Source organism: Eumetopias jubatus, unplaced genomic scaffold (genome assembly GCF_037043125.1).
Source record: "Eumetopias jubatus isolate StellerSeaLion01/CBP00866 unplaced genomic scaffold, mEumJub1_p1.0 scaffold_12, whole genome shotgun sequence".
NCBI lineage: Eukaryota > Metazoa > Chordata > Mammalia > Carnivora > Otariidae > Eumetopias > Eumetopias jubatus.
In genome coordinates this window covers 112,264,116-112,279,877 of record NW_028274818.1, presented here as the reverse complement: position 1 = coordinate 112,279,877, position 15,762 = coordinate 112,264,116, and the positions used below count along the sequence as shown (strand labels likewise).

Genomic DNA, 15,762 nt, shown 5'->3' with positions numbered 1-15,762 from the left:
GCTGCAGACTGGCTGGGATCATCTTCAGGCTGAGGAGGAAAGTGAGGGGAGCAGAGGGGACTGAGGAAGTTCGGCTCAGACAGGAGAGGGCTGAGCCACACTTTTTGGGGGAAAGTGGGTCAGGTTCAGGCTCAGAGAGACAGACCTTGAGGCCATTATGCTACATGAAATAAGCCAGTCCCTAACGGACCGACACCGGAGGACCCCACTTGGGAGGGATGGAGAGCACTCCCATTCACAGAGGTGGAAGGAGCTGCTGGGTGCTGGGGCTGGGGAAGGAGAATGGGGTTTAGGCTTTCGTGGGTAGAGGTTCAGTTTGGGATGATGAAAACATTGTGGCGATGGACAGAGGTAGCCAGTGCAGAACAGGGAATATACTTATTGCCACTGAAACATGCTTCATGGTATCAGCTGTATGTCCATTATACCACAATACAAAAGGAGTCAGGAAGTCGAGGCCATCGCGAGTCCCTGGAGGGCCCAGGAGCAGGGAGCCTGTATCTTAGTTCTCGCTCTCATGCTCTGCCCCTTGTTGGGTGACTGAGCTCAGTAAATGCTTGCTAAGACACAGTGCAGGCAGCTGGTCCAGAGAAAGTGCACAAGTGCAAACCCACTGGTGGGCACTGAGGAATCCCAAGGGGACGCACATCCAGACGGAGCGAGTGCCCACATTTCACAAACACCAGCACAGAAATAGCCATTTAAACCAAGGCGGGAACCTTATATTGCCCAGGGGACTCCACGCTCTTGGAAGCCGTGCTAGTGGCCACGGCCAAGGACTCTGGTGGCGAGGGCACTGGGGGGTCTGAGAGGTGGCTCGGCGCACCCTGACCCTGAAGCCCCATGGCCGCGGTGAGGTGTAAGGACTGGGAGGGAAGACCCGGCCAGCACCTGTTCTGGTCCATGGCTGCTACAGGACTGCTCCCAGCCCCAACAGGAGATTTCTGTTTAGAACCACGGAGAAAACCTTTTCCCTCAATTGTTCTTTTTAAGATGGTTGCTCAGCATTGACACAGAAAAACATCTGATATAAAACTGGAGCTGTTCACAGCTGTAAAGGACACAGAAATGATCAAAATGTAGTGACCACAAAGAGAGGAACTTATGCCCCCAAGCAGGCCTCCTGTGCGCAGGAGTGGTTGGGGCGCTGGCGTGCCCGTGCAAGCAGTGCTGGGTTCCACTGTTTCCCTCAAGGGGACAGAAGTAGGAATCTGCTCTGATGGCTCCGCTCAAGGCAGCACCTCCTGATGGAGACGGGGGCAGCCCCTCATGAGTTCCGGGTATCTTAGTGATTCTTGGGCATGGCCCAAATCTCAGCTTCTTCATGACCCAGGGAATGATGGGGGGCCAGCCCAGCAGGCTCGGGTCCCGCAGGTCCTCTGGGGCCAGCCCAGCAGCCATGGGTCCTGCATGGTCTCTGGGGGCAGCCCCTCATGAGTTCTGTTTGTCCTGGTGATTCTTGGGCTTGGCCTGAATCTCAGCTTCTTCATGACAGGGGCCAGCCTATCAGCCGCAGGTCCCACAGGTCCTTCAGGGGACAGCCCAATACCGCAGGTCCCACAGCTCCTCTGGGGACAGCTCCTCATGAGTTCTGGGTGTCCTGGTGATTCTTGGGCACAGCCATGGATCTCAGCTTCTTCATGACCCGGGGAATGATGGGGCGGCCAGCCCAACAGCCGTGGGTCTCACAGGTCCTCCAGGGACAGCACCTTGGTGGGCCTGTGGCCTGGCAGGTACCTCTTGAGGTGGCACTTATCGGACCACACGGCCTCAATGCCATTGGGCCAGTTGACCCCCATCACCTGGTGACAGGCTGAGGTCAGTCGGGGAACCTCCACCACCAAATCCCAAAAAAGGCCCCCATGTAGTAAAAGTTGCCCTGGTCCCTGGGGATGTGGCTCTGGGACTGTGTCCAGCGCTCGTAGCTCAAGTCCTCATGGGCTGCCCAGTAGAAAACGGGGTGTGGGGTGCCAAAGAGGGGGGATAGGATCTCCATGCCCACATGGTCCCAGAACTTCATTCCCGCATCCACGTCCACGCACACCTGGTCTTCCACGTCACAGAAGAAGCGCTGCTCGTGGAAGCGGCTGATTATTGCTCTGTGCTGCATGGACACATCCTGCCAGAGCAGGATGCCGTGTACCTCGAGGACCACTACTCTCCGGCCCTCCCAGAGTGGCCCACGGGGCACAGCAACCAGCTGGTCGGTGAAGACGTAGTAAGTGACCCTGTGTCCACCATGAGGAACACCACACTTCGGCCTACCTGGAGGGGCACACGGGGCCCGGCAGCCGGCTGATTGGTGAAAACCTAGTAGTTGACCCCGTGCCCTACCATGAGGTCCTTCTCTGGTGTCTGCAGGAACAGCTCCAGGAAGACCACGTATCCACAGGGGCAGTGGACAGGGCAGGAAGAGGGTCACTGCAAGAGGCTGGCAGCAGGACACCAGAGTTGGGGGCCATGGACATGTGCACCTTCTTCAAGGGGGTGGGCCCTGGGCTGCTTTAAGCAACAGCCAACTCCTGACCTTCCTGATGGAATCTGCCAGCAGTACCTCCCTAATATCTGTTCCCCGAGATGGGGGTCATCAGCAGCCTGTCTTCCAAAGGGGAGCCTGAGGCTTTGGAGGCTGGAAACCCATGCAGCCCCACAGTCAGCATGCTGGAGCCAGGAACACTCCGCCTGTGCTGAGCTCCTGGGCAAACCCTGCAGGTGCCCTCCACTGGCCACCCCCCTGCAGATCCCATCCCCACCTTCCAGGAAGGAAGCACCTTTGGGCACAGCCCTCATTTCTATGTCTTACAGAGCGGCTAGGATCAGCAGGGCCGGACACCAGTCCCACTTTGCTTTGAGTGGGCTGCCGCTGGCCCCCGCAGACATGTCTCCACTTCCTGTAGGGTCCTCCCTGGAAGGCTACTGGGCATCCTGCTGACAAGGTGCTCAGTAAGCCACTGGTATTCCTAGGAGGGGTCACCCTCAAACTCTGCCACATCAGGAATCAGGTCCAGCCCGTGGACAGGGAAGGCAAAAGACGACACCAGGAAGAAGAGGGGGCTTGCTTTGGTCCCAGGCTTGAATCCAAGGGTGTAAGTTTCCAGGTCCAGTCTACATCTCCCCGGCCCCAAAAGGTTGGAAGTCTTGTCCAACCACGTTCCATGGCTGGTCGCCCTTTAAGGGTACTACCTGCTCCCCCCTGTGAGGACAGCAGGTCCCCCATTATAGGCAAGCGTTGTGAGCCCCTCTGAGACTGATGTTTTTGCATAGGCGCTAAGGCTACTTCCCTGTGCCTGCCCCACACCCAGCAGGTTAGTAAATCCCTCACACAGGGAAGGCGGGCACTACATTTAAATAGGGGATAAGCACACTCAACCAGCAGACATGAGTCAGGTCACCAGAGGGCAAGCCCAGACCCAGCCAATGGGGGAACAAGCCAGATATGAAGCAGGGGGATAGAAGAGGGATCCCGGCAGAGGGCAGAGCAAAAGCAAAGGCTTGTAGTCAGGCCCAGGGCACATGTGGGACGACCACACACTTGGGTGGCCCACAGAAGGGTGGCTGTGGTGGAAGAGGTGAGGCTGGAGAGGATGGGCAGGAGGGGAGCAGACCACAGAAAGGCCCAAAGGTTATGTTCCGAAAATATCACTCTAGTTACAGAGGAGAATGGGTTCTGTGCAGCAGAGGAGAGGGAGAACCTAACCCTAAACCTAATCCCTAACTCCTAACCCTAACCACTATTACCAACCCCACAAAATCAGCAAAATACATTCCTGTACCTTTCTTAAAAGAGATGTAAGAAGCTAGATCAGAAGAATTGCAAAACCAAGAGCTCATAAACAGACTGTGCACCCTAAGCAAGTGGCTCTGCACAAACACCTCAAAGGTTATTCAATAGAGTGAAACAAGCAATGTTATACAGCACAATGAATTTTTAATAAATCATGTGGTCATATTAATTGATGCAGAAAATGTTCTAACCAAAGTCCAAAGTCTGTTGCTGATATAAATACTCACGAAAGCAGGAGTAAGGAGTAATTTTCTCATTAAATCTCTAGCAAACACCATGCTTAAGTCTGAAGATGGACAGCTCTACTCTGAAATCAGGAACAAGGACAGGTTGTTGGTTTTCACCTGTTGCTCAATGTTGTACTGAAAATTCTACCCAGAAGGATAAGCCAAGAAAGAAGGCATCCACATGTGAAAGGAAACACTAGAACTCTGTCTAATCAGAGACCAGGGATAACATCATCTTGCATAGAGCTTCCTAAATAATCAACAAAAATGATTACAGCCAGTTACCTAATTCAGCACAGTTACAGGACAAAATATCAATACACAAAAATCTCTCTTATTTTATACACTAGCAATGAATCATCCAAAAAGGAATTTAAGAAAACAATTCCATTTTAGGGAACATCAACATTAACAAATTTTTAGGTATAGAAGTAATCAAGGTGCACATCTTGTACACTGAATGTTACAAAAATTGCTGAAAGAAAGTAAAGGAAACCTAAATAATTCTGAAGACACCCCATGGTGAGGAAAAAACATGCTATTGATAAGATGGCAGTAGAACACAAGGCGATGTGGAAATTCAATGTGTTCCCAACAAAATTCACAAAGGCCTTTGGGAAGAAATGCACAAGCTAATCCTAACAGTCATATGGAATTTCAAGGGACCACAAGTTAGCCAGAACAATCTTGAAAAAGATAATCAAAGGTGAAAGGTCATACTTCCAAAGTTCAAATCTAATAAAAAAGCAATAGTCAAGAAAACGTTGTGATACTGTTGTAAAGGTATGCATTCACCCTGAAGCAAATAATATATTATATGTTAATTAATTGAATTAAATGTTTTAAATAAATAAATAAAATAACAATTTTTATTGTTCTGCATACCCTTTTAAAAAGGTATGCATACAGATCAGTGGGATTTAAGTGAGACCAGAAATAAACCCCTTCTTCTATGGTCCACTGAATTTTGACAAGGGTGGACAACATTACATTGGGGGACAATTGGTTATCCATGTGCAGAGGAATGAAACTGGACCCTTACGTCATTCCACATAGAAACGTTAGCTCAAAATAAGTAAAGGCTTAAATGTAAGAGGTAAAATTATAAACTCTAGAAGAAATAAATGGGGATAAATCTTCATAACCTTGGATTTAGCAATGCTTTTAGCTCTGACACCAAAGCATAAGAAAAGAAAGAAAAAATAGATCAAATAATATCCTCAAAATTAAAAATCTCTTCAGCACGCCCGGCTGGCTCAGTCAGTTAACCATCTAACTTAATTTTGGCTCAGATCATGATCTCAAGGTCATGATATCAAGCCCCATGTCAGAGTAGGGCCTGCTTGAAAGTCTCTCTCCCTCTCCCTCTGCCCCCGACCGCTCGCACACTCTCTCTCCCTCACTATTAAAACAAATGTTGGAAAAAATTACAAATCTTGGTACATCAGAAGTGACTATCCTGAAAGTGAAAAGACAGCCCCCAGAAGGAAATATCTGTACATTATGTATCTAGTAAGAGTCTGTTGTCCAGAATATGTAAAGAGCTTTTACAACTCCTCAACAAAAAGACAACCTAATTTTAAAATAGACAAAGGACTTGGATAGACCCTTCTCCAGAGAAATCACGGGGAGTTGGGTGTTTAATGCAGAGTCTCCCTCGGGGAGAATGAACATGTTCTGGAGAATGAGGTACAACCGTGGGAACTCAGCTAAGGCCAGAGCATTGTGTACCTGAAATGTTTAGGTGGTAAAGGTTATTTATGTTTAGTCACGGTGGAAAAGTGGACGAAGGACTGATGCATGTCACCACGTGGATGGACACTGAAAACAGCCCAAGTGACAGAAGCCAGACAGAAAATACCACTCAGATTAGCGCCGTCTGTAAATGGCTTGAAATCCATCCTTAAATCCTTCAATCCATCAGAGTTGTGCAAATAAGGGAAAGTCTCGGAGCGGTTCCAGAAAAAGAAAACTGGATCTGAATGGAAAAGGCCATTTCGGATGTGGGGCAGGTGGTGGCAGTGGAAGTGGGCCTGTGGTCTGGGTTATAATGTGGAGAGTGTAATGGTTTCCTCATTTACGGGTATGTGGTGGTTCCGCGGGACAGTGTCCCCGTCGGGGGTAACACGCCCTGAAGCACCCCGTGTGGTAAATGTGGTAAGGAGACGACAGCTGGGGTCTGAGTGTGGAGGTAAAGCGTATTTGCGCTGCGGTGACCGGTTGACCGCACTCTGAAATCACCGCAGAGTCCACGACTCTTCAAACCGCCACGGCGGCACCAGGTCACGGAAGCAGAGACGACACCAGACTGTGACGGAGGCCGCGCCCTCCCAGACCCGGTTCCCCCACCGCGGAGAGCCCACCGGCCCTTGAAGGAGGCCACGTGGTAGCGAGAGACTCGCGGGAGGATTCAATCAGCAGCCCCCGTGTCTCGGGTGCAGCAGAAGCAGTGGGATCTGGAATTCCCATTTTCCACAACCCTCCCCCAAAACCTGGTTAGAACTGTGAAAATGCAAGACGGGCACCTCAGGAACGTGGACTGGGGACGCCAGCAGGGAGGCCGGAGCGGGGAGCCCCGACAGCCCCGCGCACGGCACCCCGGGGACCCCACGTCACCGCACACAGAGCCACGGACACCCCACGGTCTGCGCACCCGCCCTTCCTCCGCTGAGTCCTGTGAGCTCGGGCCCCCTCCGCGGTCCCCGCTCAGACGGCTTCTCCTCACCTTCTCCTCCCGCGGCGGGGCCTGAGGAGGCCGGGCTCCTGTCCGTGTGGACGCGACCCCACGTCCTCCAGAGCGGGTCCTGAGGAGGCCGGGCTCCTGTCAGCGTGGACGCGCCCCACGGCCCCCAGAAGCCTCCACCTCAGGTTCTGAGGAGGTCCGCCCCTGTCCCGGCGGCTGCGCAGGCCGGGCTCTGGGCTCCGGGCGGGAGCTGGGGTCGAGCTCCCTCTGCAGGCGGGGGAGGCAGTGCAGGACAAGGTGAGCTCCCCGCTCAATGGAAGCACGTGCTCGCTCCCTGGGTCCAGCTGAAGCCATTAAATTCTGAAAATTCAAGCTGAATGGAGCCCAATATCCCCCCAACTTCTCCAAAAATAGCTAAGAAACAATTAATTGGAAACAATACGGAATGACAACAGTCCCTGACCCAAACAGTGCCACTGAACATGACCCTGGCCCTGACTGAACATGATTCCGACACAAACTTGATCTCAAGCCTGGTCCTGACCCCAGCCCAAGACCCTAACCCTAGCCCCCAACCCGAACAATGTTCACGATAATCACAAGGCAGAAACCATGCAACTGTCCATCCATGGTGAATGCATAAACAAAGTGTGGTCAAGGGTTTGGGTCTGGGTTCAAGTTCAGGTTTGGGTCAGAGTTCTAGATCAGGGTTTGGGTTTAGGATCAGGGTGAGAGTGAAGGTTTTGGGTGAGCGTGAGGGTAATGGTTGGAGTTACAGTTTAGGGCTTTAGGCTTATGATTTAGGGTTTAAGACTTAGGGCTTAGGGGATAAAGTTTAAGGTCATATTTGGGTTTGGGTTCTTGCTGGGGTTTGGGTTCAGGGCTCATGACTCAGAGTTCTGGTTCAGGGTTTGGGTTCATGGTTCAGGGCTTGGATTCAGGGCTTGGGTTCAGAGTTTGGGTGTGGGGTTCAATTTCAGGTTTGAGATTCAGGGTTCCAGTTTGGGGCTTAGGGTCATGTTAGCTTTTAGGGTTAAAGTCAAGGGTTAGAGTTTGGTTTAAGGATCACACGTGTTCTTTAGTTGTCATCATGGACACAAAATTTCTATCTGAAGTTTCTAAATCTGAACTCTATTTAGTCTGGGTGTCAGGAGCTTGTTCAGAATTTAGGGTCACAGTAACTGCCTACCAACAGCATTCTGATCCTAGAGTCTCCCAGTCACCCAGAAGCTGCTTTTTTCTCGGTTGAAACATACCCTTTGCACAGAAGGATGAGCTGGTGCCAAATCTGGGATGATTTCACAATGGCAGAGGTGTGAAACCAAATATTGTGGAAATGTTCCTGGAAAATGAAACAGGAGACAAATAATCTGTCGACTCCTGATTCTTCCACAATAACAAAGACCAAGTTCCCAATAGAGTCTGATAATGTTCCCTAGGAAGGACTATGGTACTCATTACCAATACCACAAAAAAGGCCCCCTCCTCTGGTTTAAACTAAGAATCACAGGAGGATACTTCCTATTTTGTTGTCAAAAATACAATTTTATTCTTTGGATGTTCCAGTGTACAATTTGTAGAGGCATTGCCAACATTTTCCGTTCTCAAACACTCATCCGCACGCGGGTAAAATGCAGGCATTATTGTAATGCACTGCTCATTGGGGTACCAAGAAGAAGGAGGGCTATTGAAAATAATAAAATATATCTACTATTAAACTCAGAAAAAGCGCTCTTTACGGGCACTTAATGAGGATCCCTATCCATAAGACCTCACATCTCATCATATGGAACCCACCCATAAAAATCATCAATAACAATAGCCTGCCGACCACTGTAGCCCCCCTGCCATTTCCCTATGGGATTGTAATACACACTCCAACCGCTAGAGACAAGTTCAACAGCGGAACAGGACTTGCCCACACCCAGGGGACCAACAGTTACAGTGACCTAAAAAAATCCCACTCCCTCGGCATCACAATTCCGGACTTCCAGCTCCATTACAAAGCTGTCATCATCAAGACAGTATGGTACTGACACAAAAACAGACACATAGATCAATGGAACAGAATAGAGAGCCGAGCAATGGACCCTCAACTCTATGGTCGACTAATCTTTGACAAAGCAGGAAAGAATGTCCAATGGAAAAAAGACAGTCTCTTCAACAAATGGTGTTGAGAAAATTGGACAGCCACATGCAGAAGAATGAAACTGGACCATTTCCTTACACCACACACAGAAATAGACTCCAAATGGTTGGAAGACCTAAACGTGAGACAGGAGTCCATCAAAATCCTAAAGAGGAACACAGGCAGCAACTTCTTCGACCTCAGCCGCCGCCAGTTCTTCCTAGAAATATCGCCAAAGGCAAGGGAAGCAAGGGCAAAAATGAACTATTGGGATTTCATCAAGATAAAAAGCTTTTGCACAGCCAAAGAAACAGTCCACAAAACCAAAAGACAACCGACAGGATGGGAGAAAATATTTGCAAATGACATCTCAGTTAAAGGGCTAGTATCCAAAATCTATAAAGAACTTATCAAACTCAACACCCAAAGAACAAATAATCCAATCAAGAAATGGGCAGAAGACAGGAACAGACATTTATCCAAAGAAGACATCCAAATGGCCAACAGACACATGAAAAAGTGCTCAACATCGCTCAGCATCAGGGAAATCCAAATCAAAACCTCAATGAGCTACCACCTCACACCAGTCTGAATGGCTAAAATTAAGAAGTCAGGAAACGATAGATGTTGGCAGGGATGCGGAGAAAGGGGAACCCTCCTACACTGTCGGTGGGAATGCAAGCTGGTGCAACCACTCTGGGAAACAGTATGCAGGTTCCTCAAACAGTTGAAAATAGAGCTACCATATGACCCAGCAATTGCACTACTGAATATTTACCACAAAAATACAAATGTAGGGGATCCGAAGGGGTATGTGCACCCCAATGTTTATAGCAGCAATGTCCACCATAGCCAAACCGTGGAAAGAGCCAAGATGTCCATCGACAGATGAACGGATAAAGAAGATGTGATATATATACACAATGGAATATTATGCAGCCATCAAAAGGAATGCAATCTTGCCTTTTGCAACGATGTGGATGGAACTGGAGGGTGTTATGCTGAGTGAAATAAGTCAATCAGAGAAAGACATGTATCATATGACCTCACTGATATGAGGGATTCTTAATCTCAGGAAAGAAACTGAGTGTTGCTGGAGTGGTCGGGGTGTGGGAGGGAGGGGGTAGCTGGGTGATAGACATTGGGGAGGGTATGTGCTATGGTGAGTGCTGTGAATTGTGCAAGACTGTTGAATCACAGACCTGTACCTCTGAAACAAATAATGCAATGTATGTTAAGAAGAAAAGAAGAAGATAGCAGGAGGGGAAGAATGAAGGGGAGTAAATCGCAGGGGGAGATGAACCAGGAGAGATGATGGACTCTGAAAAACAAACTGAGAGTTCTAGAGGGGAGGGGGGTGGGGGGATGGGTTAGCCTGGGGTTGGGTATTAAAGAGGGCACGTTCTGCCTGGAGCACTGGGTTTTATGCACAAACAATGAATCATGGAACACTACATCAAAAACTAATGATGTAATGTATGGTGATTAAAATAACTATAAAAAATAATAATAAAAAAATCCCACCCCCTGGAAATCCAAGCTGTTAGGACAAAGGCATAGAAACCACCCCCAGAACTTAATAAAGGAAAGGAATCTGGTTAGCAGGATGCTACAGATCACCACCACTCTCACGAAGTTACTCCACAGTCCACTTGAGATCTGTGCTCTCCCCAGGATTACGAGGTGTGCCACATTCTTCCAATACTCCCTCCGTAGAACAAAACCTTTAACTGTCCTCGTCTGTCCTGTGTGCAGGCTCACAGTGAGCCCTGCAAAAGCCAGACACCTTCTTGAGAGCACTCAGCCTCTCACGCCTATCCTAGCAGATCGGGGTGCTGTTCTCCCTGACTTCTGTACCAACTAGAAAATACTTTGAACAAGTCTTGTCATACTCCATGCAAAAGGCATATTCTTCATCTACAACATTATTGACTATGAAACACCATAGATTCCTCGCTCCTTCTTGAACCTGGTTAAATTGTAGATACAGGGTGTCCAGAGCTATTATCCCCATCCCCATACCCCCACACACACACCCCTACCTTGTGCATTCCAGACCAGTTTCCATCAACTTTGCTCATTCTCAGCCATTGTCTCTGCAGAAGAGTAGAGTAGTACTGAGGTGCCGGGACTGAGGTGCTAGGTACTAAGCCAGCACCTTGGACCCACTCGCTACCAGAAATCAATACTCATTTTATCAACAGATGCATCACAGAAGACATTGCCACCACAGCAATTAGAAAAGTCATTACAACAGAGGACCTAACAACCTGTACCAGTCTCCACAGCCCCACTCCCTGGCTCATCCATAGGCATGTGACCTGGTCCCAGCCAGTGAGGTGACAGAAACCTTGGGTCTCAGCCTGCAGTGCAAAGCATGGGGTGGACCGCCCAGTATAGGGGCTTTTCCATCACGACTGCAGAAGTGGCCTAGGCCAGGCCAGTGCCAGCACCACAGAGGGCCCAGGAAGCCAGGGGCTCAAAAACATTGCTGAGGTCTTAATCAAACTCATCCTGAAGCCCACACGTGCCAGGTCCTCCACTGACTCATGGAAACCGTAAACATGTTCATGATCTTGGCCTGAACAAGATGACCGTCTGCGTGTTATATACCCCACAAGATACACCCACTAGGCAATGGGGACATATTCAGCCAAACAATACCTACGTGTACTTCAACCACAGACAAACATCTTGTGGGAAGCTAGAGGCATACAGAGAAATGCGGGGGAATTCCTGAGGCCTTAATGGTTAGTCAGTCTTGCTATCATCTTTCCTTTCAGGTTTAAGGGCCGGGGTCAGGCAGGATAGATCCCAGTGTATGCCCATGCTGCCATTTGAAAATAAGAGCCCTCTCCGCCATCGTAAATCAGGTTGCAAAACTGGGGTGTGGGAAACTGCCACCCATGGGCTAAATGTGGCCTCCCCCTGTATTCTTAAATAAAGTGCGGCTGGAACATTAGTTATGGACAGTCTGTGGCTGCTTTTAAGCCACAGTGCAAGAGTGGAGTCATTGTCAGGGAGACCACGTGGATTGCAACACCTAACAGAAAATCCTTACAGAAGATTTTACAGAAAAGTCTGTGCTGATCCCCGTTCTAAAACGTAATATTATCATGTCACTCCTTTGAGCAGAACGTAGTGTTTTCTGGGGAAAAACTAATTTCTTTACCCGCGTAGGCGAGGAGTTCCATCATTTTAGCCAGAACTCCATATCCACCCTCCTCTATTTCTACCTTTAATGGCATATCTACATACCTGCAGCCCAATGGGAATTCACTGTAGTTTACATGGTAGTGATGCTCAGAAACGGAGGTGCAAGTGTGAACGTGTGAGTGTGAGCGTGTGTTTACTCTTTGTTAGCCACGGTATGCAAGTAGAACACAATACAGTAACATGCTTTCTGTCTCACAGGGACGGCCACGTTATGTGGTTACATAATGATATCAGAAAGAATCCACCTTCATAGAACAAACTTCATCTAGGAAGACTCTCAAATCCCTTGTCCTGGGCACTATGCTCCACCGAGGCTGGGGGGACACAGAGGGACAGAGACTCACCCTGCCCATCAGGGTTTTGTTGGGTACCTGCTATCCCAGGGGAAAAGATCCCGAAACCATTCATCTACCTGTCATCCAGCCAGGCAGCTGTGAGAGAGACCTACTCCGACAGGAAGGGCAGACCGAGAAACAACACATGACAGCATGCTGCAACAAGTGCCACTGCAGGGACGGTCAGGAGGACTGGGGTGTGCAGTGTTGGCCAGAACAGGGGCAGGGGGACCGGGAATGCTCCAGGAGGATGATCAGGGCTGTGTCACTATAAGGGACGGTCAGGAGGACTGGGGTGTGCAGGGTTGGCCAGAGCAGGGGCAGGGGGACCGGGAATGCTCCAGGAGGATGATCACAGCTTGTCATTACTTGGGAATCTCAGGAGGACTGGGGGTGTGCAGGGTTGGCCAGAGCAGGAGCAGTGGGACGAGGAATGCTCCAGGAGGATGTCACAGTTGTGTCCTTGTGTGGCTACACGTGTTAGTGTGACTGGGCTTTGGCCACACAGGAAATGATGGGGGGGGGAGGTGTCGCTGAACTGTCTTCTGTAAGGTAAAAGATTAGTAATGAGATTTCTTTTAGTATGATTTCATTTTACATGCTTTTATGAGCCCCTAAAGCTAGTTGTGTATGACATGAGGTAGGTAGTTTGCCATTTCTTTCAAGTCTGCGGTACCAGGCACACAGCACACTTGATATTTATTTTTGTTGCTTTTATAATATGATGACGTTTCCTGCTTTTATCTCCGACCCAATGACAGGGAACAAAGACAACACAGATCTGCGCACTTGGAAATATCAACAGAAACTTGCAAACCCAGGGTCTCATAGGAGCTAAAGTTTAAGGACCAGGGTGACAAAAAGGGGAGGCAGATAGCAAGTAACCAAAGGAAGATGCCATGTGTCTGTGAGTTGGCCACCTTCTCCACCTGTCGGAAGGAAGCCATGCCTGAGAGGAGGGAGCCACACCTGGGCCTGGTCCCTCTGGGCTGCCCTTGAGCCTAGAAGAGGATGTGCTGAGCTGGGGGTGGGTGCAGTGGGGAGATGGGCAGCTGGCCACAGATGCTACCTGCCAAGTACCTGTAGGAGCACCTCCCGGTCCTCAGCTAAGGTGAAGCAATAATTACGTTTAGTTACATAATTATCATGACAGGAAAGGTGATCAGTGCTTTGAGTGACTATCTTCTCTCCCGTTTTATTTTTTAAAATCACTTTATGGAGTTACGACTGACATACAAAAAGCTGTGCATAATTAATGTATTCAAATTGACCCTGACCCTAACCCTAATATCTAGTTAAGATATACTCGATTTAGAATATAGCTTAATTGTGCTGCTGGGAAATAAGTATTTTGCTTTTGTCTGCCGGCCTGGGCTCAGTTTTTATGTTTATTTTAGAAGACAACTGTTGCACCAATATATTGTTTCTTGGCATTTTTCAGCATAGGTAATGTGTGCACTCTTTGTGTACACATAATCATATTTAAGTTTTTTTGCAAAACATAAAGCTTTCAGATGTAAAAAAAAGAATATGGCTTCTAAATTATATGATGGATCTTAGGAGCTAGGGAATCCAGGGACCAACCTACTCTATCTTATTCTCCCTTGAATTTGATGGGTTAAAACATTCTGCCACGTGCTATCTAGAAAACGGCCACACGGGGGAAGCAGTGAGTAAACATTAGGGCAAACCCAGCCACAAAGCCAATTCTTCCTTCATCCTGTAAAACCTTGTTCATTCACTGTTTACAGATCATTCTATACATAATTAATAGTGTGACTTGGTTGAATTTTAAAAAAAACTAATTCTTTGAAACTGTTAATATAATATGTTTTTAAAAATCTTGGAGTGGTGAGCAGATGAAGATCCAGGGGCCTGGGAAAAGGCTGCTACTATTGAATACGGTCAGATCTAATTAGGAAATAAGCATGATTTATAGTCCACTTATTTTCACAAAGCTTTGTGTCAACTAACAGTATTGAACCCACACAAAATAGTGCAGGTCAGAAGAAAACAAAATAAGAATCAACAGCCTCAAGAGGCAGAGAAAGAGCCATACCCAGGAGCAAAGAAGACAGACCACGGAGGCTAGGCTCAGGCTGACAACTCTGTAGTAGAAGGGTGTGTTAACCCCTTCATTAGAGTTTGGAGGTTAACGGAAAAGAGCATGAAAAATAACCAAAGTCACTATCCCTTCTCAGTGAATTTGCAGCATAAAAAGAGGTACATTTTAACATCAAAATTAAGGGGAAGAGTAAAACTGTGGAAACGTCACAGGGAATGAAAATAAGGTGCTATCAGCCTAAAAAGAACTATCTTATATAACAGATGTTGTTTGTAATCCACATGGTAACAACAAAACAAAACTCTAGAGTCCCAAAACAAGAAAAGGGGGAGACCAAACGCACTATGGAAACCCAGCACTTCACAAAGGTAGACAGAAACGGGGGGGGGATAAGAAAGGGGCTACAAAACAATCAAAGGTAAGACATAAAGGGGCAGTACTGCGTTCTTCCATATCAATAATCACTCTAAATATTAAAAATTGAATTCACCAATCAATAGGCAGAGTGGTTCCATGAATTAAAACACGAGAACCAACAGCAGCAGAACAGGCATTCTCCTCAAGTGCACGTGGGACTTTCTCCAGAAAAGACTGCACCATAGGACACGCAACAACTCTTAGCTCATTTAACAAGACTGAAAGCATACCCACTGTCTTTTCTGACCACAATGGTATGGAAAGAGAAATCAGCAAAAGGAAAGCTGGAAAATCCACTAATATGTGGAAACTAAACAACACACTTCCGAACGATCAACGGGTCAGTGAAGAAATCAAAAGGAAAATAAAAAATTATCTCAAAATAAATGAAAATGGAAAGACAGCATTTCAAAACATACAGAAGGCAGCAACTGCAGCTCTGATAGTTTAAAGTGATAAGTGTGTATATTAAGATATTGGAAAGACCTCAAATAAGCAACCTATCTTTACATCTCAAGGAACTAGAAAAACAACAACAAAAAATTAAGCCCAAAGTTAGCAGAAGGAAGGAAACAATACAGCCCAGAGCAGAAATAAATGAAATGGGAATGATAAAAAAAAATAACAGAAACCATTGATGAACCTGAGAACTGGTTCTATGAATAAGACAAACAAAATCAACAAACCTTTAGTTAGACTAAGAAAAAAAAAAAACTCAAATAAGGGCGCCTGTGTGGCTCCGTCGTTAAGTGTTTGCCTTCGGCTCAGGTCATGATCCCAGGGTCCTGGGATCGAGTCCCACATCGGGCTCCCTGCTCAGCGTGAAGCCTGCTTCTCCCTCTCCCACACCCCCTGCTTGTGTTCCTGCTCTCGCTATGTCTCTCTCCGTCAAATAAATAAATAAAAC

At 47.8% G+C, this 15,762-nt stretch overlaps 1 pseudogene; it reads right to left on the bottom strand.

The window, feature by feature from the left end:
- Positions 1–1,582: 1,582 nt before the first annotated feature.
- LOC114203703 (histo-blood group ABO system transferase-like) lies at positions 1,583–5,058 on the bottom strand (annotated as a pseudogene).
- Between the last annotated feature and the right edge of the window lie 10,704 nt (positions 5,059–15,762).